General features: G+C 37.2%; 1 protein-coding gene across 15 annotated transcripts in view; it reads left to right on the top strand.

Moving 5' to 3' along the window:
• Window positions 1-26,393, top strand: part of dmd (dystrophin) — a 1,684,732-nt gene that overhangs the window by 1,310,149 nt on the left and 348,190 nt on the right. The gene's annotated exons all lie outside the window — the stretch shown is intronic.

The raw sequence follows: 26,393 nt of genomic DNA on the forward strand, positions 1-26,393 counted from the left end.
GCATTGGTAGATGCCATATAAATGTTTTTGTTTGCTTGAGAGTTACTATTAAAAATAGGCCTAACTAGTACTATACATCATACTAAAAGATATATTATGGACTATAAGATACCATAAGCTTGATATTGACTTGATATTGAAATACAATAATTAATAGTAAATTAAGAGCAATAAATGAAAAACTTAATGGAGCATAATATTACTGTTTTACTGTATTATAAAATCAGGGTTTTTAAAATTAAAAGTATTAGTTCTTTGAATTTATTGTTGGTTGCTTGAGAGGTTTGGTTGCTTGAGTTCCAGTTAATGGAGAGTTTACTATTAAAAAATTTGTTATTCAAAAATAACTGGTTGTGCAGCTATAGCTGAATTCCTCACTAATATATAGTCTTCTGGACTTAGCAAAATCTGTGTCATTTGTGTTAGGTGACTGCTGATTTGGGTATCAGTCAACATTTTTATAGTAAAGTGTAGGGTTGAGCGAAAAAATCATAAAGTCATTAATCATAATAAATTCATTAATCGTATTAATATTGAACTGGGTTCCGAGGTGGTTTGGCGCTATGGGATTAACCTTCCCATTCGAAGCGTTGGTGCCCATGCCTCAAAATACCTTCAGATAACCTTCAGATATATGAGAAAGTGTTTTAATCAACCAACCTATTCAGGAGAGAAATCCCCTTCCCGTCCTGGAGTGGCTGGTTTCTATGGGGCTCTTAATCCAGCTTGCGGAAGCGGAGCAAGAGGAGGGAGACTCACTCCTTTGCAAAGGGTTGCAAGCGGAGGGAGGGAGCCTTGCGCTGTTGCTTTTCCCGTCCAGGAGTGGTTGGTTGCTATGGGGCTCGTTAAACTGGCTTGCAGAAGCGGCTTGCAAAGGGTTGGAAGTGCTCGTTTGCAAAGGGCCTTGGTGTCTGGCTGGCTGCTGTTGCTTTTCTCCCCTTTCCTGTCCTGGAGTAGTTGGTTGCTATGGGGCTCTGTAAACCATCCTGCAGACGTGGGGCAAGTGGCTTGCAAAGGGTTGCAAGTGCTCGTTTGCAAAGGGCATTGGTGGCTGGCTGGCTGCTGTTGCTATTCTCCCGTTTCCTGTCCTGAAGTGGTTGGTTGCTATGGGGCTCTCTAAACCATCTTGCAGAAGTGGAGAGAACCTAGATTTGCAACCTCTGCAGGAGCTCCCTTGCAATGTGCTGACAAAACCCCAAACTAGAACTCTCCACCCAGGTTGGTGTGTGACTGACTTTCCACTTCAGGGGGAGAAGAAAATTGGAAATGGGCAGGGAAAGCCCATGCTATCACCCTGCTAAGGATTTTCCACAACTCCCCCCTATTATTTTAAATTACCCTGATATTATTATTATTATTATTATTATTATTATTATTATTATTGACACAACAACATTGTATGACACAGAAAACAAGGAAGATATGCTGGACTTTGTATCACAAAATCACAAGTCGAATACTTCCCAAGCGTCTAGGACTGTGTGATGTATTTTCGGATGATGCGTGCAGATCCCAGTTATTATTATTATTATTATTATTATTGACACCCCACTTTTCTCTCTAGATTTGGGACGGAAAGGTACTCACATTGAGATATATATATATATATATATATATATATATATATATATATATATATATATATATAAAATTCTGGGAAGGGAAAAGGTTGCATTTTAAATCTATGTTTTAGTAGTATTCCTTTTAAAATTCGCTCTATATTTGTGTGTATGTGGCATGTGTAAGCCCCAGCCACTCCTGGTTAGAAGCTGGCTAAGCCCCATCAGAAGAAACCCACTCCTAGATTATCTTCTTATCCCAGATTATCTGGCAGTGTGGACTCATATAATCCAGTTCAAAGTAGATAATCTGGAATCAGATCCTGGGATAGAGTGTGGAAGAGTAATCAGTAATCAGGCTGGATATACACTGCCCTATATTTGATCCCAGATTATCTGATTTAAACTGGATTATATGAGTCCGCAACTGCCATATAATCTGGGATAAGAATAAAAGTGACCGATCTGGACCAAGCTTGGCACACAGTCCCAATATGGCCAGCTGTGAATCCTGGGGGAGTTTTGGGAGGGTTGACCCAAGACTTTTGGGAATTGTAGTTCACCCACATCCTTATACATTTTCTCATGGGAGCATTCATAAAAAACAAAAGACTGAGGTTTTTTCCTAAGACATAGTGTAACATTGGAAGTGGGAAAACCTCAAAGGCAGAAACAGTGGCCCCTTTTTGGGACAGCATGGTGTAGAGTAATGGTTTGAGAGTTGGACTACGATTGTGGCTTCATTCCCCACTCAGCCATGGAAACCTACTGGGCGATCTTGGGCAAGTCACACACTCTCAGCCCCAGAAAACCCAATGAAACAGTTTCAAACCAGGAACAGATTTCCTTATTCAGAGGCTGATGGCCATCTGTCAGGAGTGATTTGATGGTGTACTATGATTTATGTTCCTGGGTGATAAATGTCATTTCCTAATTGGTTCTGTCATAGAAACATGGCAAAACTTTACACTGCCAAAACTTTGTCTTTGCGCAGGGGACATGGTTCTATGATAACACATTATGGTTTCCTGGAACACTGTCCACCAATTTAACAAAGTTTCAACCACAAAAACAAAGTTTCTGAAGTAGAACAATGACTTTCAAAGTAAAGACAACCCAATGAAACAGGAAATAACATTTTCAAACCAGGAACAGATTTTTGTTATTATTTAAAATGTTTTTTTTAATAAAAACTGAGGATAAGAATCTGAGGATAAGTCAAACATTCTTAGATTTGGTGAGTTAACAGTGGTTTTTGTGTTCTACCACTTTAGCAAATTTCATTAGGATAGTTCAAAAGATGAGGGAGAGAGAGGCCCCTCAATTTTCCCCATTGACGATAATGTTTTCCTTCATGCGCATCCACGATTAACGAAGTACATACGAAGCTTTGGAAGTTTTGGAAAGTTTTGAATTTTTTGCTTCAAAATTCAGAAATGACTTTAGAAATGAAGCGCCAGTGCCCCCTACTTTTGAAGCGAGTATTGAACCATTTTTTTCATGGATTACACATGCCTAGTAAAGTGATAGGGAAACTCCTTTTGAAGGATTTTTTTTTCTTGTTTAAAACATGCTCTTACCCATAACTTGTTTTCCTAATTGCTTTTATTTTTTACACAATTAATAATTTTATGTGAGGATTTTGAACTGCTGCTCCCCACAAGTTCAATTCTGAAGCCAAAAGATATTTTAGTGCAGAGAAATATCCTAGAAATATCCTAGCAATTTAAAAAAGGCATCTCAAAGTCACAATTTCTAACTGTATAGCCTCTAGAATAGTAGAGATGATGAAAAGCAAAGTCACAAGTGAAGTTACTCCCTGACTGCCACAGAATGGGTTATGGAACTGAAAGCACCCTTCAGAAAGCATCAAGGAACAGAGACAGGTAAGGCTGATCAATAGGCAACCTCTGAATCATTCCTTTCCTGAACCTGCATACATATTTGCTGACAAGAGAAAGAAGTGGGATGGGAAGTGACAGCTCATTGTGCTTTTTGCATGCAGGATATTATTCTGCTTAGCAAAAAATGTTCATGAATCTTTGGCCAGGACTGGCAAATAGTTGGAGTGGAGTGCTGAATCTTTGCCAACAGAGAACTTATATACGTACGGGTGGGGATGAACATCTATTTATCAACAATTTGTCAGTGCAAATAGTGGTAGCAGTATAGTTCATATAACAAAGCATTACTTTGAAACTTTCCTTACAAGTTTAGCAGTTGCTATATTGAAGCATGGTGTTCTTCACTCCCCAAATAAGGTACTTTTTAATATTCCAGAAACAGAGGGATGAGCCATAGGTTCATTTTCACAGAGTAGTCTGCAGACTGACTTTGTTTGAGGCAAAGCACTTCCTTTTTGTACAAAGTTCCTTTTCTCACTTCCCACTATTACAGTTCTCCCTTGTGTTATTTAAGTGTACATATCACAATAATAGAGAGTTCTAACTTCATAGCTTTCCTGTCAGTACGTTAGATATTGATTATGTTATTTTTCCTTATCCTGGGCCTAGTCGTGATGATGTGGGCAAGACAATAACTGATTCCATTTGTGATGTGAAATGAATTTGGAAGAAAAACTGTAAGGAAGGAGAATGATGAAGTTAATTCAAGGAATTCCTACTCATACCACACAGACAGGGCTGCTTTTATTTATCCCTGGGATGTTGGCAGGAAAACTGTTGCTGTAGCTTTTGCCTTTTGAAATCCAGGCAATTTATAAACACAAATCTATTGCACTTGTTTCTGTGACTGAGCTGGTGTGATGCAACAAAATGATCACCATCGTTATATCAGTTTAGGAAATAAGGTTATTAGAATGTCTGTAGACCACACACTGAGAAAAACATCTCAGCCCAATCTTCAGCTGTTTCAGGATTAAGCCAATGTCAGCTGGCAGTGGTTGAGTGGATAAAGATGAACAATTTGAAGCTTAATTGAGACAAAACAGAAGTACTTCTTGTTAGTCAAAAGGAGGATCAGGGAATAGGGATTTAATTTGAGCTATATGAAATTATACTTCCCCTGCAATCTCAGATTTGCGGTCTCATTTTGCTATGATGATACGTTTCCTGATCACATCCTATACAGACTACTTATCTGGTTTTCTTTTCCATCACTGGACACATGGTATTTTAATACTTTTGTTTTTAAAGAAAGAGTTTATGTGCACAGCAGCTGTAACATATAACTTTTTAGGGCCCTTCCAAACACACCCAGAATGCAGGACCTGCCTCGATTTTCCTTAATACTGAGTAAACTGGGATTTCCCACTGTACTCCAAATTAATCAGATACTTGGAAAGATTTGGACCTTCATGTAAGGCCCAGAACTTTCCAGGTGTGAACCTTGTGGGGCTTGAGTCCTGAGACACACAGTGATCCCAGTTCTTCAGGCTCCTGAAAAGACAGGAAGATGCTAAACAATTTTTGAAGTCCTGTACAAATACAAGGGTCTTACCAGTGTTGACAGATGCAGCATGACTTGTTCTTCCTGGTAAAGAGAATCGAGATGCAAAGATACCATATCTTGTCAGAGAGATTGGGGAGTGCAGGTACACCACTTGTGAATAAGTAGATGTCTTCCTGTGCATTACAAATCTAGGTGAAGAAAATATTGCTTGTATAAATAAAACATTTTAAACTTTCTAGGGACCATACAAAGACTTGTGCCAAAACACATCAAGGGATGATTTTTATCTTTCAAAACTGCCCCTTTTCTTATACTTTTCTTTTTGGTTGACAAACTATGTTGTTTGTTTTTATTGTCCTTTTTTCTCAGATTTGTTGTTTAGATATGTTCAGTAAGGCATGCTGGAGGCAGTAGACACATATGACTACAGTAATATCACCTTGAGTAGAATTCCACTCTTTCCCAGTTTAAGCTTTATTGTGCTGTTTATTGCAGACAAGTAGCTGCAACCCAACACACACACACACATGTTCCTCTTTCAGCATCCTCCCAATGTTAATGCTGCTACAAAAAAATTCAGTTAGACCACTGCTAATTCAACTGTGGGGCAAGACCCCAAACCTTTAGCTCAATGTTGGGCTCGCAAAAAGTTTGGCAGTAAATTAACAGTGAAAGGTTTCTGCATGCTCATATTCATGTTCTTACGTGAATCTGTTAGCAACAATGTACAGTTTTTACAGGAAAATCTGCAGAAAATCATCCTCTTCAACAAACATTGCAAATGCTGATTTAATATCACTAGCCGTTTGACTTTTATGCCTATTTTACATACTTATATACCTAAAGTCACACAAACATTACCTAGGTGGAAAGAGGTTGTGAAAACCCCAATGAGGTCCCCTTAACACAAGACTGAGATCACAAAATGTTTGGCAACAGTAAAAGATTTCTGAATGACACCCATTTACATAAATCTATTAGCAACAATATGCAGTGTTTACAATGGACTCTGCAGAAAATACTTCAGCTGTATTTCACAAAAAGGAAAATCAGCCTGTTTAGCAAGCCTTGCAAATGTTTGCTTATTATCAGTCAATGTTTGATTTTTCTAGCTATTTTATATAGTTTATACATAGGGTCTTGTAAACATTTCTCAGGTGAGTATCAAAAGCATTCATAAAAAGAGGATTCCTTGTCAAAAACCTTGTTTTTAGGTCTAGCTGGAAATAGGGGAGTAGCCCCAAAAGATGAGAAATTGTGCAAATCTGTGACTGATAGAGGAAAACACTGGAGTTTAATACAGGTCTTTTCTGTCAAGTGGCAAGGAGGCCAAAGAGAACATATAGAATGTACTATATGGTCTTGCATTTCTAACAGCGGCAAGCGTGTTTTACATACAGGCAGTCACCGAGTTACAAACATCTGACTTACAAATGACTCATTAGGTAAGAATGGCGGCAAGAGAACAGGAAGTGAGGGAAATCTACCACTGGGAAGGAAAATTCACTCCTGGAAGAGTTATTATGGGAAAAGGTATCTCAACAGTCATGCCAATCCTTGTTCCCTCAACAAGCCAAATCAAAATCCAATTACCTGTATTTACTCATCTCTAATGTGCCATAGAATCTCCTTTCTGCTAGAGAGAGGCAAAGAGTACAACTATAATGAGGCTTGGCTCTGGAAGGAAACTACATTGCTTCTCCAGCTTTCCCTCTCCCTTCACAAGGAGCAAAAGATTACCATAATATACAAATTGAATGTGCACCCTAATTTTCTTTTTTTATATATAACTTTTTATTGAATTTTACACATATACATAAAAAGGAGGGAAAAGGGGGGAAAAAAGGGGGGGAACACACTGGGGCCGAGGAACAAAAAACGAAGAGACGCGGAAGATTGCATTTAAAAAACGGGGGCAGGGGGATAGTTAATAGGGAAGAGAAGGAGAAAAAAAACAAAAAACAATAATAATAATATGATAAGATGAAAAAAAATACACACAGTTGGGGGGGAGGGGGATGGGGGGGCGACTTCCACTGCTCCCGACGGTGTGGCTTATTTCCCTCTTTTCGAAAACTCTTCCGTCTTCTCTTCACTTGCTTCTTTGCTGTTGATGTTTTGTTTTCTACCTCGCTGGGTGGGGTGCTGAATTCCTAGTTTATTTTTAAATCTAATATTCCTATTTATATTTGGTAAATCTTTATTCTATGACCGTTTCTTTTATTTAGTTATACCATTATTTGTTCATTTTAATTCCTTATATATTTACATATAAATATATATATATATACTTGTTTAGTTCTAATATAATCTTTTAATTATTTGTTTGTTTGGAGCTCTTTTTTTATAGTCAGATTGGCTTCTAGATATTTTTCTATTGTCCACCAGTTCGTTTCTTTCCTTAATCTGCCCTGATTCTTTGCTATTAAGTAAGTCAATCTATCCATATTTTTTATTTCCACCACTTTAATTAACCATTCCTCATTCTTAGGGATTATTTTTTGTCGCCAATATCTGGCATATGTTAAGTCTAGCCGAGGTGATTAAATATATCATTAATTTTTCTTCATTTGAGTTTCGGGGTTCAGTGAATATTCCTAATAGATAGAGTTCTGGAGTTTTTTTAATTTTTATGTTCATCATTTTTTGTATAATTTCATGTATTTTGGACCAGTATTCTCTCGCTTTTTTACATTCCCACCATATATGAAGGAATGTTCCTTCTTTTACTCCACATTTCCAGCACTTACAATTCTTAGTTTTGTTTATTATTCCTAATTTTTTGGGGGTGAGGTACCATCGATAGAACATCTTCATCCAGTTCTCTTTTAATTGATATGCGTAGGTGTATTTTAGTTTCCTTCCCCAACATGCTTCCCACTCCTCCATTTGAATGGGTCTTCCTATATCTTTGGCCCATTTACTCATATTGTTTTTAACCTGTTCTGTCTCTGTATTCCATTCTAGTAATGTTCTATAGATTTTTGAAATTAGGCGGCCTGTTGAAAATAATATTCTATCCCATAAATTATTTTTCCCCATAAATCCCTTCGCTTTGTCTTTTTTATAATATTCCTTTAGTTGGCCATATTGTAACCATGTTATATTTAAGTTCTCTGCTTTTAATTCCTCCTGGGATTTTAATATAGGTTCCGGTCCATATAATTTTATTAGGGCTTCGTAATTAGGCCATTGTGACCAGCCTAGGAGTCTTCTATGGACTGCCTCTATGGGTGAAATCCATGTCGGGGTTTTATTGTACATTCTTAATTTGTATTTATCCCACGTTTTCATAAGTGCCGATCTAATAAAATGATTGCCGAAATTTTTTTCTATTTTGATTTTGTCGTACCATAAATATGAGTGCCAGCCCGCTCTTAAATCAAATCCCTCTACTGTCAAAAAATTTTTATTTTTCAATTGCATCCAATCTTTTATCCAAATTAGGTTGGAGGCTTCGTAGTAAGTTTTCAAGTCAGGCATTGCGAAACCGCCTCTTCTTTTATCGTCAATTAAATTAATCCTTTTTATTCGGGGGTTTTTTCCCTGCCATATAAATCTACTCAAGTCTTTATTCCATGTTGTAAAATTTTTCTGACTTCTTAATATAGGCAGACATTGAAATAAAAATAACATTTTCGGTAGGATAGTCATTTTTACCGCTGAGATTCTACCCATTAGGGAGATTTTTAAATTATTCCAATTTTCCAAATCCTTTTTTATATTTTTCCAATTTTTTTCATAATTATTTTTTAATAGTTGGGAGTTTTTTGAAGAGATGTATATTCCCAGGTATTTAATTTTAGGTGTTATTTCAATGCCTAATTTTTCTGATATCAACTTCTGTTTTACCTTATTAATATTTTTGGCAAGGGCCTTTGTTTTATTCATGTTAATCATTAAGCCTGCGACTTCACCATATTCTTTGATAATCGAAATCCATTTTTCTCCCTTATTTGCTGGATCTCCTATAAAACAAATAATGTCATCTGCGTATGCTTGTATCTTATACTGTACTCCTTGGATGGTTGTTCCTTGTATTTCCTCATTCGATCTTATATTAATTAATAGGCTCTCTAAGGTCATTATGAAGATTAGGGGCGACAGGGGACACCCCTGCCGTGTTCCTTTTCCGATTTCGAACTCTTCTGTTACTTTCCCATTTACCATAATCCTTGCTTTTTGTCTCTGATATATGGCCTCAATTGAATTTTATAGGTAATATCCCATATCAAGTTCTTGTATTAAAAATTTAAAATAATCCCAGTTCACCCTGTCGAATGCTTTCTCGGCATCCACAGCCAGGAGTAGTATCTCCTGTTGATTGTGGGTTTCGTGGTATTCTAATAAATCTACTACTAGTCTTATATTATCTTTGATGTTTCTATTTGGTAGGAAGCCAGATTGTTCTTCCTTTATCCATTTTTTTAAAAATAATTTTAATCTTTCTGCAATTATATTGGAAAAATTTTTGTAATCCACATTCAATAACGAAATAGGTCTGTAGTTTTTTATCTCTTCTGGATCAGAATTTTCTTTATGTATTACGGTAATCAAGGCCTCCTTCCATGAGTCTGGCATATTTCCTTTTTCTCTTATTTCATTCATTATTTTAAGAAGATATGGTGTCAACTCTCCCTCGAATACCTTATAGTAGGTTGCCGTCAGGCCATCTGGACCTGGTGATTTTGAACTATCTAGTTTCCTGATTGCTACTTGTATTTCTTTTTTAGAAATTTCTTTGTTGAGATCTTCTCTCTCCTTTTCTGTGATTTTTTGTAATTTTAACTTTCCTAAATAACCAGTTATCTTTTCTTTTTCTATCGGGTCTTTCCCGTATAGTAGTTTATAATATTTTGAAAATTGTTTTAAGATATCTTCCTCCAAATAGTGATATTTTCCCCCTGTTTTTATTCTATTTATATATGTTGCCTCTTTTCTTTTCCTTAGTTTTCTAGATAGCCATCTACCTGATTTGTTTGCCGATTCAAAGTGGGTCTGTTTGATATAATTCATTTGCTTAGCTCTTTCTTCTAATTCAAAGTATTCCCTCTTTTTTTGTGTCATCTCTAATCTTAGTAGCAAGTTTGAGTCTCTAGGTTTTCTTTTAAGTTCTTTTTCAATTTTTGCTATTTCTTCCATTATCATTTTAATTTGTTTTTGTTTTTCTCTTTTTTTCCAAATTCCCTGTTGTATTAAATAGCCTCTCATAGTGGCCTTACTGGCATCCCATATAATGTGGAGGGGTGTTTCCTGATTATCATTTTTTTTGAAAAATTCTTCCAAAAGGGCCCTATTTTTTTCTATATCTTCTTTCTTTTTCAGAAGATTGCTATCCAATTTCCATCCCCAGTGTTTTTCCTTCTTATTTAAAATTACCTCTATTGGGCTGTGATCTGTATCTGTCCTTGGTAATATTTTAATATTTTGAACTAAGGGGGAAAGGGATTTGGAGGTCCAGACCATATCTATACGGGACCAGCTTTTATTTTTTGCTGAGAAGAAGGTGTAATCTTTTTCCTCTCCATGGTGTGTCCTCCACACATCATCTAGATCGTATTCTTCTTTAAAGTTTCTAAAGTCCTTTGATAAGAGCCCTTTAAATTTCTTATCCCTGCTATTTCTCCCCGGGTTTCTATCAATTTCACAATTCATCACCCCATTGAAATCTCCCATTAAAATTATCTTGTCAAATTCCTTATCTTGCATTAATTCCTTCAGTTTTTTCACAAATTTGGATTTTGGCTCATTTGGAGCATAAATATTTATCACCAATATTCTTGAATTTTCAGTATTAATAATGATTCCCAGTATTCTACCCTCCGTATCTTTAAAGGATTGTTGGGCTTCTAGTTTAGGACTGACATAAGTTACTACTCCTCTTTTTTTTTTGTATGTCTGAAGAGTAAAATTCCTTGCCTAATTTTGGTTGTGATAAAAATTTTACTTGGTCCCGCCTTATGTGTGTCTCCTGAAAAGATATTATGTCATAATCTAATTTTTTAAGGGGGTTATAAATTTTATTTCTTTTTTGGGGGGAGTTTAATCCATTCACATTACAACTGTAAATCTTCAGATGTCTTCTCATAGTATTTCTTCTCTTTTATCGCCATCAATTGTCTCTTCTTCCTTCTTCCTTAGAGTGTTCTATGGTTATGCTCCTCCTCTAAATCCTCTTCTTCTGTCCTGTCTTCCTCCTCCTCCTCCTCCTGAGTGGATTGGCCTATCTTTACATTGGTACGGTGATCTGGAAAGTATCGATCGTGTGTCTTCTTTTTAAGTGTCTCTGTATATGGTCTAGAGTTTTTAGAATATTCCTCTTCCTCCGATTTCTCTTCCTCTTCTAATTCTTTCTTCAATTTCTTATAAAAGTTTTTTGCCTTCGCCTCTGAGGTAATCCAATATTTCTCTCCCTTATATGTAGTCATTAATCCCTCTGTCTTTTCCCATCTGAATCTTATTTTATGTTTTTTTAATTCATCTGCTAGGAATTGATATTTTCGTCTTCTGTTGAGGGTCTCCGTCGGGTATTCTTTCAAAATCACTATTTTCTCTCCTTTAAAGGATATTAATTTCATGTTGTTTATTTTTAGAATTTCATCCCTATATATCTTTTTTGTGAAATTCACTATTACGTCTCTTGGTGTCTTGTTCCTTTTTGCATAATTTGTATTGATTCTATAGATTCTATCCGTTCTATCTTCTGCTTCGTCTGTTGAACAGTTTAAGATGTTTGCTATGATTTCGATTATGATTCTTCTTATATTTTCCTTCCCCTCCTCCCAAACGTTACGAAATCTTAGTTGGTATTCTAGCTCTTTTGCCTCAAACTGTTCTTGTCTTGATTTAATTTTGCCCGTCTCCAAATCCAACTGTTGTAGTTCCTTTCGTATTTTTTCCTGTGAGTTTCTAATTTCAGCCTTCTCAAGTTTTAAATCTTTCAAGTCTTGATTTATTATCCCTATTTCCTGCTTCATTGTTCTTAACTCGTCTTTAATTTCCTTCTTAAAATCTAGCATTTGTTCTTGCGCTAGCTTTTGGTAGGCGTCCTGCTTCTCTTGCATCCTCTGCAGTTCTCTAAGAATTGAGTCTGTCATGTCTCTTATGCTAGGCTCCTCCGAAATGGATGACCTTTTTTGCTGCAACTTAGGTTCTTTATTGTCTCTGTCTCTTAATTTATATGCCATTTTCTCTTTGATTTAGTTTGTCTTCTCAATAGGTTCAGATGTCAACTCAACTTGTCGCCCTATCTTCCCTTTTTTTTTACTTGTTTTGTTTTTTATTTTTTAGTTATTTTTGTTTTTATTATATTCCTTGAATGTCTCTGTGTATCCCTAGTAGACCCTAATAGTCCTTTGTTTCTTAGTTATACATTTATTTCTTACCTTGGTTAGTTGAGGTCCGTTCCAAAGAACTAGAAGTCTTGGTATCTGAGGTGCTGTCTCTCTTCTACTGTAATCTGCACAAGTGTTTTTTTTTGGGGGGGGGGGTTCTTTATTTAAACTTCTCAAACAAGCTGCCTTCCAGATTGTCTCCTTAAAATGTATGTTTTGCTGACTCTCCCCTCACTGGTCTAATTCCCTAGGGGTATCGGATACAATGTCTCCTGCACCTTCTCGCAGTCCTGACTTTGCTTCCTCTGTTTCTTTGTTGCAACTCCCTCTCTGGGATTTGTTAGTCTTTCCTTTGCTGATCTTTCCTTTTCCTTTTCCTTTGATGAGTAAATTGGTTTCACTCACTACAATAGATTTCCCGGTTCAGTGTTCTGTTTGGTTATGTTGTTATTGTTTTATTGTTATTTATTGTTATTTCTTTCTGACCACACGATACTTCCCTTCGAGAGTTGCCTTCCTATGTTGCCTTCCGTTTCCGTTTTCCTCCCGTCCTCTCGCTCTTCTCCTCCCCTCGCGGGGTGTAACAATATCTTCTCGCTCTCTCGTCCCTTTGCCCTTATCTCGACTTTCCAAGCCGCCGTCCGTCAAGCCCTGCCTCCAGGTCTCTCCTTACCTTATCTTTCCCTAAAACAGCGTTTCCAAGGTCAGTGGGTTGTCGTCGCCATTTTCCTTCCCTTTCTCTTTGTATATTTTATATATTAATTGTTCCTCTGATATTTAATGTTTTTACACATTATTGCTCCAAACTTTGAGTTTAGGCTTTAATCCACCCGATCATCCCTTTCTCAATTCTGGTATTATTCTTTATTATTCTGTTATTATTAAGATATATTTTTTCCAAATCCAGGGATTCTCTTCCATTAGATTGTTAGACCTCTTTCTTCTATTTCCCTTTCTTCTCCTTCTCCCTCTCCATTGCTCCTCTGTCCCAGTCGAACCTCCGCACCTCCCGCCGCTCCTCTTTTCCTATTTTCTTATTTTCATATTTTCTTACTCAATGCTCCAAAATTGGTTTCATTAATTTCATTCCAAATAGTATAGTCAAGTAGTATTTCTTACCCGTTGGTGCAGTTCCTTCTTCCTCTAAGTTTCTCTTCTCCAATTCTTAAGTTTTGATGTGTATGGGGCTGGGGAGAGTACCGCGCTGCACTTCTCAGAGCGCGAGCCGGCTCGCCTAATCGCGGTTCGCCTTTCCCTGTGGCTCCCTATTCCCGGGTCTTACTGGAGGATCTCCCTTGAGAACCCCACTGTACACCTTCGGGGGGTGCCGTGGGATACGCAGTCTCCTTGTATCGATCCACAAAGGAGAGGGAGCCAAAGCTCTACCCAACCGCTGTACTTAGGCTGGTCCTTACCGAAGAGCTCAGAGGACCCGACTCCCCGCCATATTCCACACACCGGAAGTCCTCCACCCTAATTTTCATGATGTAATTTGGGCAAAAAATATGTGCACTAGAATTGCATAAATACAATAGGACAGAAAGTGAGATGAAATTTTCTGAACAGGGGCATAGAAAGCAAAACAAATACCACAGGGGTGTTGTTAACCCTTCCCTATGGAATCCAAAGCACGTGTGTGTGTGTGTATGGTGGCTATAGGGTCACAAGGGCTAGCAACCTGAACAACACTGCCGCAAAATTTAATTTCTAAAATACCGAAGTCAAAATATTATCTGAATGTAAGCTATTTCGCCAGAAACAGAAAAGAATAGCACAGGATCATACATTTTGACAATTGGCAGATTTGCGTGAAGCCCAAGAGTGGATCAATGACAAATTGAATAAAGTAAATCAAGTGGATATATATATATATATATATATATATATATGAAGTTACACTTAAAATGTATCTGTTTCAACTTACATACAAATTCAACAAACCTACAGAACTTATCTTTGATTGATCATGCGTCAATTCAATGTGCTTTCTATGACAGATCATATGAACAGTGAACTACGCCAGAAGATATCATATTTTGCTCATAGCTCATAGTTCAGCCAAAATAAATGTTTATATTAGGATAGGTACATCTGCTGTCTTCAGAGCCGGCCCTAGGTATTTTTCAAGTGTAGGCGAACAGAATTTTGCGCACCCCCCCCCCCCCAAAGCAATCACTGAAAAATAAAAGTGTTGTATAAGCGAAAATGTTGGATAATAAGGAGGGATTAAGGAAAAGCCTATTAAACATCAAAATACATTAAGATTTTACAAATTAAGCACCAAAACATGTTTTACAACAAATCAACAGAAAAAGCAGTCTCGACTGCGCCCCCGTATGTTTTGCACCTGAAGCGACCACTTAATTTGCCTCATTGTTGGACCGGCTCTGGCTGTCTTATATTTTGTATAGTTTAGCTAGATTTGCAATTGATTGCTGTGTGTTTACCATTTACCCCACCGTTTTGCCTTATAACACCAAGCCAAATGATATTCCAGCTCCTGTAATTGCCAAATTTGCAAGTGTTTGATGTTTGCTTCCCTTGTCTCATATTTTTGTGGTAAGGAAAAAGAGGCACCAGAGGCACGTGTTCTAATTGCTTGGACAAGAGCCAAAATGGCTTGTAAACCATTTCTTTTTAGAAACCGTTACTGTCACCAAAATCACAGTATTTTATGTTAAACACAGGTAGCAGGGGACTCTGGGGCCTCCTACGTTTGTATTAACACCAGCAAATCCAGTGCCTGAACAAAGACTTGAAAGAAGCAACTGTCAAACTATTCTGAATGGAATATGTTATTAGTGGTCTGGTTTAGTCTCATTCAGGTTTTGAACACTAATTCTTCCTTTTTCTCTGCTGCTACCTCCTCCTCCAAGAATACTTATAATACTGAAAACAAAAACATTAATACCTTAAGCTAGAATTCTAGCCTTTTACCACGCCATGTAATTGTTCTCCTTGATAACACAAACTACCCTAATAATGCTTTCCAGAAGGATGTGTATTGCTGGCACATTATTAGCTTGCTGATTTCTATGCAATTTTATAATTTCTGACTTCCATAAGGAGCATTTTGTAATTCTTTTTTTCTTAAAAAATGTAATATTTATTTATTTATTAGCGACATTTATATCCCGCCCTTCTCACTCCGAAGGAGACTCAGGGCGGTTTACAAGTATATATACATACAGTATATTATATTATATGATTATATTGCAATATTATTAGTAATATTGCATGTAATATAGATATACAATTATAACAGTGAATTATAATTATTATTACATTGTATTACATCATAATATTATTAATAATATTACATGTATATACAATATAGTATAATATTAGTATATATTATTATATCATTAAATTGATACAGGAGACATGGTGGAAAGATGTCTTCCTGGCCCTGCCTTCTTCATTCTGGTCTAGAATGGTAGTTAGACCTTTGGGGGGGGGGGGGAGTGCTCCCATCTAATGGTAATACCTATTTTCTCCATTTTTATCATTTGAACTGAAAGAGATCTCCTGCAATATATTTGCTTCTTTAACTTTTCTCTTCTTTTTTTGCCAAATAGAAAAGTTTCCATTTAAATCATGCAAACAGTATGAAAGGTTTTTAGAAGTTTCAACCAAGTTTTTTGATACTTTCCTTTCACTTATACCTCTATATGTTCGGCTCAGTTGAGCTCCTTTTTATATACTTGTAAATAACACTTTGTTTCCCTTTTTTGTCTGCATTTAATAAAAATATTTTAAGAAGTTTCAAACAAGGTCATCAAATTCTTTTCATTTAATGTTTGTGTGTAATAGGTCCTAGCAACATTTGAGTGTTCCTTGACAGATAAATCTCTGATGGAAAATAATTGTGAAAACCTTCAACAGCTGTTGTTTCAATAGTTTTTGAAGAGCATTGTTTCCAGGACTGTTTGCAATTTTTTAGCACTTAACTGCTTTTGATCTTCTGCTGTAGATTGTGGTCCTTTAGTTCCTCAAATACAACAACAATAATAACAATAACAATAACAACAAGAACAATTTTATTATGGTCCAAAGACCCAATTTGCTCAGCAGAAAAAGTGCTTCTAGATGCGTAAGAACATGGGTAAAAACACTGGAAATGTATACAAGGCAAGTTTCAACCTGTGTTTAATACAGGAAGTTGTCTTATCCTGGCCACCTCAGAGAGAAACTTGGCAACAGTCAAGGTCACCTGGGGGAAATTATCACCTTGTAAAAGCTTTTGTCCCATCCTAAGATACGGTTGATATAATCTGATGTATTCGCTGGATTAATGTGTAATTGAATACAGACTGTCTCTGACTTTTGGCCTAATACTACTGGCCCTGTTGTAATGGCCACACAGTGTTTTACTGTTTTAAATGGGGCATGATATTGGTTTTTAAGTGTGTTTTTACGATCGTTTGTTTTACTATATTTTGTATTATATGTGGCATTAATCTTGCCATTATGTAAAACCGCTCTGGGTCCCCCCAAGGGAGAAGAGCGGTATATAAATTAAATAAATAAATAAATAAATAAAAACTTTACTTGGAATTGGGCTGATCTACTGGGAAGGTTTCTCAGTAGTTGGTTAGTAATATGTAGCTGGGCTTGTTTGTAAAAACTGCAGGACAGTAAGATGTGAGACATACATTCAACATCCTGGTTTTTACAAGAGCGAAGGCTTACATTGTATGAGACTCCCACATATCTGCCTCGAAGCTCTTTGGATGGGAACACATGGCCTTGGAGAATAGGCCACAATATTTTGCCACGTCAAAGTCAAGTTCTTAAGACATCTTACTTCATGAAAAGGCTGAAATGCTCGGGGCACTTGGAGAACAAGAAACATATGAGCAGGAATGCAGTTCACAAAAGGCAGTGCCCCACAGTCTTTGTTTGATAGATTTAAATACCATATCAGAATCAAAATGAGATAAGAGGGAGGAGGAGAAGCCAATAGAAAAGGCTTTTTTAGAGTGAAGCTTGAACCAGTTGCTAGTGTAATCATCTTGGGCTAGATGGTAAGTCAGACTTGAACCCAGTCTAAAAACACTGACCTTAATCCAGTGTTTAAGGGCCCATCACCAAGCTCTTGTTGACAGGGGTTTTTCCTGAGATTCTAACAGTAGGACACAGGATGACACACATCTGGGGAACTGGAAGAGGGCCCTCAAGAACTGATTGGTGCTAATCTATATTAGGTTTTGAGCCACCAATCCAGATGCTGGATGCATACAACAATTGCATAGATGTCTTGAAGATGTCTTTAAAGTTTTTAAATAGCCAATGGTATATACTGATCCCCTTTGATAATGATAAAATGTAAAATGGCTGATCTGCTAACTTGTGCTTTTAGAGAAATTGCAGATATGTGGGTGAACCAGGACAGAGTGTAATGGAAATGCAGCCCCAGATATTAGAAGCTTCTAACCTATTCCAAAATATACCGATTGAAGGACTATTGGCATAGCGATTTTTTTTCTCAAAAATCATAATTTTAGATGTCCCATAATTTATTTTTAGGTCATTTTGTGAGCAAAAATTTAGGAATTTCCTTAATAGGTAATTGAGTCCTGCCCTTGAGCATGAGATAATAGCAGCATTATTGGCATAGAACAATAAGGGGAATCTCCTTGTTCCAAGCTTGGGTAGATGTCCATTGGAATCCAATAAGGTTTCTTCCAGATCATTGATGAAAACTTTAAATATGATATGGCAAAGATGTAGCCTTGTCTGACTCCTCTGGACATAGATATTTCTCCAAAAAGTTGTCTCAGGTTGCCACATCTGATCTCTAGCTTACTGTCACTATACAGTCGTAATAAGGCCTAGAAGTCTTTTATCATTCAAGGTTTGTGCATTTCCCTCCATAGTTTATTTCTGGATGTTTCTAAAGATGGAGTCCAATGCTGATTTTAAGTCCATGAAGGCCACAAACAGCTTGCTCTGTAACAGTCAGATATGTTTTTAGGCAATATGAGAGAGCACTAAGCAATGGTTGAATAGTTCTTTCTAAATACTGCTTGTGCCTCAGAGATTTTGTTATTTGATTCCAAGAGGAAATAAAGTCTCATACAAAGATAGTGCACATAGGGTTTTCCTATTATTGAAAGTAGGCTGATCAGTCTGTAGTTTCCTGGATCACTGGCTGATCTTTTCTTACAAATTGGAACCACAATGGCTTACTTCCAGCTAACATGAATTTTGCCTGTGTTATTGATTGTAGTAAATACGACGGCTAGTAAAGATGCCCACCAGTGCTAGTTTTAAGGAGTTCAGTGAGGACATGATCAATGCTTAGGGCTTTACCATTTTTCAACTGGCGAATGAATGAATGAATGAATGAATGAATGAAATTTATAGCCCACCCTATCCTCCAAGAGGACTCAGGACGGCTTACAACAAAATACACAGTGGCAAACATTCCATGCCAACAATAATATACAAACAAATAAAAATCTCAATAAATGACAACACAACTCAAGTAAACCAAATGTGACAATAAATAATCCAAATTAAGTCCAGAACAGTGTCAACAGAGACTGGGTCCCAAACAAGTGAGTGCAGAGAGTTGACTTCCTGGTCTTCTCAGATTCTAAGTTAAGGCAGCGAGTCTCGGTGAAGATAGATCTAAACTGATCTTCCCATACCTGTGCTGGAATTATACAACTTGAAGCTCTATTGTGAGAATGTAGAGCTCTTGATACAAGCTGCCAAATGGTTTTAGTGTTGTTGTTTAACAAAGAATTCAGCAATAGAGCCCAGGTGTTGTGTTCATGTTGCCCTTTCTTTTACCTTACAAGAAACCTGTATTTCCTTTTGAGTTGGAAGAGGGTAGGGGTGGATAGATGGATCCAAAGTTCCTGTAACCAATGTAAGTATTTCTTAAGGCTCTTTTCTTTAGCTGGCACTCCTTGTCAAAACAGATGGGGCCCACTGACCTGGTATCTTTGGCTTGATACAAGGCCAGACTGGTCTGGATAAATCAGAGTGTAGATAAAGCCTAATACATAGTTGAGATTTAGGACACAAAGAACTAGATTCAAATTACAGGAAAAGAGATTGACCAGAACATTAGGGAGAATTTCCTGATGCTAAGAGCTGTTTGACAGTGGGATATACTGTCTTGGAGTGTGGTCCTGTTCTTTGGAGGTTTGGAGGATAGCTTTGGAGATTTTTAAATAGAAATTGGATGGCCATCTTTTGAGAGGGCTTTGGTTGTATATTTCTGCATGGCTTTGTACGTCATGGCTCTTGTGATATCCTTGAAATCTATCATTCTATATTCTGTTCTCAGCCTGATCTACTTCACCGGGATCCTCTGAAGATAAAAAAGGATAATCATATACATTTCATGAGACAAATGCCTTCAGAGGTGAAAAAGATACCAATACAGCTAACATAAATCTAATAGGCCAGAATATAAATAAGCAACTACAAATTCCCTGCAAAATATTGTGCCAGAAAACAATATTGCATCAGATTTTTTCTTGCCATATTAGGCAAAGTTATGCTAGATCAATGGTTCTCAGTCTGGGGTCCCCAGATGTTTTTGGCCTTCAACTCCCAGAAATCCTAACAGCTGATAAACTGGCAAGGATTTCTGGGAGTTGTAGGCCAAAAACATCTGGGGACACACAGGTTGAGAACCACTGTGCTAGATTATGCTTATCTATTTCTGCACCATATGCTAACATATTTTAAATGGCTTGAGGTTTTTATGAGCCACTTTCACAAAAGACATGTTTCACCAAACATATTGTTTGGTCTCTTCTATATATTTAAAAACATTTTTCCAATTTTTCTCTTAATCTCATGGACATTTCTTGGCTAACAAAATTTGCAATGTAACTTTAAGATAGCAATTTAATATAATAGAAAGATGGGCTTGCTAGTAAACAAGTGTAGGCTCCTCCCCAACAAAATTCCATTTTTTCAACTTTCTTCTTTCCTTATCTCTTATATTTATTTTAAGTTCAGATATCAACTTGTTATTAAAATATTATGAGTCCTGGATGTGACCTAATTTGTGTTGCCATTGGAAGTTAATAATTTTGTGTTTGCTTGTTTGCCTTTCACTTTGAAATTTATTTTGATTTTACTGTGAACTTAACTAAAAGGCAATGCTGGGCTGTTGTTTGCTTTGCTAAGGTTTAAACTGATTTTTCCCATTGGAGAAAACTTCAAAGAATAATACAGATTTCCCTTAGCAATGCTATCATAGTGCATGTAAAATTTTATAGCATATGGACTGATTAGCATTCAGAAACTGGTGGCGGACAGACTGAATATAAAACATTTGCTGCAGTGGAATGCATTCAAACATAATAATAATAGTCAATGGAATTTCAGCAAATGGGAAGATCTTGTTCTGTTTTTAAGAAAACAACTTGTAAAATATTTTCAGAGAGTACCTGATGATTTATAGTTAAATATTTCCAATAAAAATTCTTCGGGATGATGGTAAAGTGTAACATGTCATTATTTAGCTGGCAGTACTTTAAGAGTAGGAAAAGTATTCAAAAACAAAGTTTGAAAAATGTCTTCCTTTAATGTCAAGAACCCCTGGTGGAAAGGTTACTAGAGTGATGAGAAAGTACTTGTGCAAAAACTCTGTGCAAATTTGCATATTGTTATTTTTTTGCAGAAAAGATACTTTCTATTACTATTATTTTCTACAGTGAAAATTCTGATTCTTGCACAAAAAAATCTGTTTTATATGCCAGACAACCAGGCCCATCCGTAAATGTTTTACTGCCATTCTGCATTTCCCAGGTTGCATTTCCTTGTCCAGCCTCCATCTTTCACCTCATGACAATATGATCTCTGGCCATGACGCAGTACCTATTTTTCCCCGTTTCTCACCTTGACATTAGTCATGGTGTTGGGAAGGAAGGGAGGAGAAAAGGGGATTGCCTCCTTTCTCTGCCCCCCTCTCTAGGTGTCCTATCATTTTGGCTGAAATCAGAGCAAGCAATGGGGAGCAGATAAGTGTCATATCATGGCCAGGGACTACTACAACAAAAGGTCTAGATCTTTGCAGGTATTGGCCCTGTGGGAACTGCTTCTTGGGTTCGTCATATGCGATCCAAGGCATGAGGCTTTTCTGGAGCTCCTGGCATTTCAAAATGATGTCAGGAGATTTGAAGAGAGAAGGAATTCCCCTCTCCAAAGCTTGTGGCATGATTTTAACATGCCAGGAGCTTCAGAGAGATCTCATGCCTTAATAGTATTGAGGCTTGTACAGTACGTTTTGGGGCAAAGTGAGGGGCATGGAGAGGAGGGGGCCAGTGGCCATACCCTTTCTCCCATGCCATCGCAAATTGGCTCGGGTGGGTATCTGGCCACCACCACCCCCGGTGCAGCTGCATCATGTGTGTGGAATTAGCATTCCAATGTAGAAAGCCCCTGAAACATGTTAGATCGGATCACCTTAAAGATGGCAACCTCCCAGTCAATTTTCCTTCACATCTTCCAATAATTTAAAGATGTAATATCATATATGTGTGTGTGTATGTATATATGTATATGTGTGTGTGTATATATATATATCACAATTATAGAGCACATATAACAACAACAACAACAACAACAACAACTTTATTTTTGTACCCTGCCTCCATCTTCACAATGGGATTCAGGGTGGCTTACATATGGCACAAGGTGACTAAAACATCGCATAAAATAAACACACAGTATAATACAAAATAAAACCACTAGTATATAAAACAACAATTTGAATTCAGAACAGCTCCCAATAACCTATAGTTTCAACTGACGTAAAAATATGGCCATCTGTAAACAAGAAGAAAGGAAGGGGATAGTGCAGGTTGTAGCTAAGGAACAAGGGATTGGGATGAAAGTGCTGTGCTGTATCATAATTGCAGACCATTGGGCTAGACATTCTCAAAGGCTTGTCTAAACATCCAAGTCTTCAATTCCCTACAGAAGGAGGTCAGGGTGGAGGCCTGCCTAATCTCCCTGGGGAGGGCATTCCAAAGCCGGGTGGCCACCACCGAAAAGTTTGGTGAGGCATCAGCACTCTTTAGCAGACAATGCTAAAAATATTGTAAAACTAAAACTCCCAAAATTCCATAGCACTGAGCAGTTAAAGTATTGTCAAACTGCATTTATTCTACAATGCAGACACACCCTAAGAGAACACACAGATGGCTTTGCAACTAGTTACAGTACAACATGTTGTATTTCTCAATGAAGTCATGTAAAAAAGAAAAGCAAACCAATGATGCTCTAGATGAAGTTCTCAATACTTAGAAGTAATGTGATGTAGAAATATTAATATAAACGTGTGTGTGATGTAATGTATAAGTAGATTTCTAAAGTTCGTTCACCTTAAAAGTGTTAATAGAGTAGAAAAATGTTTAGATATATATAACCTTGTTCGTCTCTATCAGTGTACAGAGGAATTTTGTAGTACACTTGTGATTAACTGAGAATGGGCCTGTGTATATGTCTGTGTGAATAGTTATAGAAATGTGAAGGATGTGGGGAAAGTGATAGGGTAACAAGTTCAGTTTCAATGACAGTAGTAAAGTCATTATCCCCATCTTTATCCCCTAACTAGTGTTTATCACCATATGTTTAAGTTAGCAGGATATATTCCTGCATTTATTACATCATTGTTCATCTTTGTGGAAATGTAAATGAAATCCTGTGTCATGGGAAATGAGAAAATCTGTAATTTTCAAATTTGGAAGAAGCAGGTCTGAGACATGTTACTGCCAATGTGGTTTCAGTTTGGCAACATGATGATGATGATTATGTCAAATGCAATCAAGAGTGCAAGGTTTGAGCTGCCAAGAAGGCTTAGTTGTTTAGAAAAAGGCATGTTTTTGTGTGATGTTTTATCTCCTGTTCTGTGATACTCACAGCTGGGTATAAAAGAAGACAATTCTAGATGCACCATTTGACTAATTCTGAAGCTGGGAAAGAAATTGTACATTGTTAATTTGAAATTGTTAATTTGAAATTTTGATGCAGCATCTTCCTTCCAGAAATTTAATCAGCAGCAAGTTTTAGTTTTGTTTTAGTTTAATAGATACATCTCCATTTTGTGACATTACACAGAATCAGAGAGTGACAAAGATCCGAGAAGTATCGGTTCAACCATATCAGTTTATTGATATTTTAACAGTAACAACCCACCTAAACTAAACTACAGAAACCGTATTTTTTTAAACCCTTAAGCAATGGGAAAACATAAAATTAAGAAATGTCATCATGTTCAGCAAATATAATAACTAATAGAACATAAATACTGCTGCTACAAACACCAGATGTCAGGCATGAATCAAGCATATACAGAAAAGTACACAAAAACCAAACATTTATTAAACTATACCTATGATTGGTTACCAAATCTGGATCTTCAAATGTCCAAAAATTTCCAGAATACCTGAGAATTCACCATGGGAACTGAATATATAACAGACACCTGAGTAGGAACTGCTGACTCAAATGATCATTGTATACAACAAAACAATTCATCTGTATAACCTGTCCATTAGCATACATGATGGACAACATAAACACCTTTAAGCTATGACAAAATATATACACTGTTTCATCAGTGGAAAGATGCACTAAACATTATTACCCAAAACAAAAAGTATTACACATTCATGCATTCACAGCTTCTGATCCCATCTTTAAAATAGCAAGGTTACAGACTTACAAAACTGGAATACGGTGAATAGAATGACTAAATCTGGTTAACACATCTCATTAAGAAAAGATCGTACCAATACTACTGCAAAGCTTACAAATCAATAGAAGGAGAATATTGGCATAAAGTACCTTTGAGAGGTCTTCCCCCCACCCCAAAGTAGTTAGAACAGATTCACGTGTGTATGCGTACACACACACACAGGATAGACCTCTTAACACATTACTCACAGAAAAGGCCAAATTGTATTAGAATCATAGAAGCACAGAGTTGGAAGAGACCATAAGGGCCACCTAGTCCAATACCATTCTGCCATGCACACCCAATAGATGGCTATCCAGTAATGTTGTGCATTTGTATGGAATTGCCGTCTGTTTCTGTATGTTCCATTTGTATGGCCACATTTTCGTTTTTGGGTGCCGCTTCTGAAAATGAGCGCCTATACAAATGACATTTTGTAAAAGGTCTGGGAAAAAACCAAATATTTTGTGGCTGCCAGAACTGCAGGCCCTGGGAGGCATAGGCTATTCTCTTTTCTTTCCCCCTTAACTGTGTAAAGCAGGCCCAAAACATGTGTGTGTGCCAGACCCTGAAGATGATCTGTGTCCACACATGCCGATGGAGTTACAGTACAAGTTTTTTTCCTGCAGCCCTGGAAGGCAAGAAAATCAGACAACAAAAAGTTACAATTCCCACTTTTCATTCGTTTCATTGGTGTTTCCATACCAAAGGGGGTGTACCATTTCGTGCATTCCGAATAAACAAAACAACACAGAAACATGAACGAAACAGAAAAACAGTAACTGTGCCTATGTCTACTATCCAGACTGTGTTTAAAAACCTTCAGAGAAGGATACTCCACCACATTCCAGGGCAGCATATTCCATTGCCAAACAGCTCTTGCCATCAGGAAAATCTTCCTAATGTTTAGGTGGAATCTCTCTTCCTGAAGTTTGAATCCATTGCTCTGTGTCTTAGTCTCCAGAGCAGCAGAAAATTAGTTTTCCCCCTCCTCAATGTGACATATTTTCACATTTGCTTCTTCAATGTGATATCCTTCTTTTCTCCAAGCTAAACATACCCTGTGCCTGATGGCCCTTCTACACATGCTGCAAAACTGGGTTAAAAGGAGGCAGTGGATGTATGGGAGGGATCAGGTAAAGAAGCATAGAGCATGTGTTAAAAAGGTGCATTTAAAACACGATTCATCCTGAAAAAAGTGTACCTTTGCATGACTGTATGTCTCTTCAGTCATGCAAAACACATACTTTCCCTCTCTTCCCTTGAGTAGACTGTTTCAGTGCACATGCGTTTTATGTGTTTTATTGTAAGCCGCCCTGAGTCCCCTATTGGGCGAGAAGGGCGGGATATAAATATTGTAATAAAATAAATAAAATAAAAAATAAAAAGCCTGAAACAGCTGCTCAGCTGATCGAGCTGTCAAACGGTCATGTAGGTGGTTCAAAGGAAGCACAAATGGAACACAATTAGAACTCTCCGAAATTCTTTATTTTACATTTTATAATCTTAAACAGAGGTTGAATTAAAAATTGGGGGAATAGAGAGATCCGATGAACGTTTTTTTTTAATCCATCTGTTATGTGCTGGACCTCATTTGCACACATGCAAATCTGCCTATATTTATATTAAGATATTCACATGTGCTCATATGAGATCTAATGCATAGTGGAGGGAATTTTTTTAAACAAAATCCACCAGATGTCCCCCATCTGCGCTTCATCTTGATTTGTGACAGAGGAAGGCTGTGAGGATGGCAGGGGACCATATCCTGGGACTGACAGGTCTATGTGTGGACCTGATGTCAGGCCCCAAGATATGTTGTCTTGGATTTAAAATGTAGATTTTGGTATTGTCTGGAAGTGCACTGAGTCTCTAGATCAGGGGAGGGCAAGTACACAGAATTGAGGTTCATTTCCCTCCCTCCAGCTGCCCAACAGTCAGTGGAAGTGCATTGTGGCACATTTGAATTGCTGTAACATCACTGGTTTTGACCGTTTTTGTTTTTTATCTTTGGAAAATTTGAGGAACTAGGGAGTTAGTGGAAGCATTTCAAGGTGGTTTTGAGAACTTTTTAGCAGTTTTCATTCAAATCCCCTCCCTCTTTTTTAAAAATATTGGCTCTGGAATGTTTGGGGTGGTTTAGGGAGTATATCTAGGGCTTCTATGGACCATAGCTCAGTTTTATGTTTGTTGGAAACAATCCTTGTTTTGTTGTTACAATCACTCAGTTGTATCCAAACAATATTTATAAAAAAAGGAAGACTGGAAACTGTGCCCTGATCACTTATATAATAGCAAGGAATATTGATTCAAGGCCATCAAGCTCAGCCTCTAGGGATAGCAACTTGAAATTAAAACCATACTAACGGTTTAATA

The sequence above is a fragment of the Anolis carolinensis genome, chromosome 3, assembly GCF_035594765.1.
Source record: "Anolis carolinensis isolate JA03-04 chromosome 3, rAnoCar3.1.pri, whole genome shotgun sequence".
NCBI lineage: Eukaryota > Metazoa > Chordata > Lepidosauria > Squamata > Dactyloidae > Anolis > Anolis carolinensis.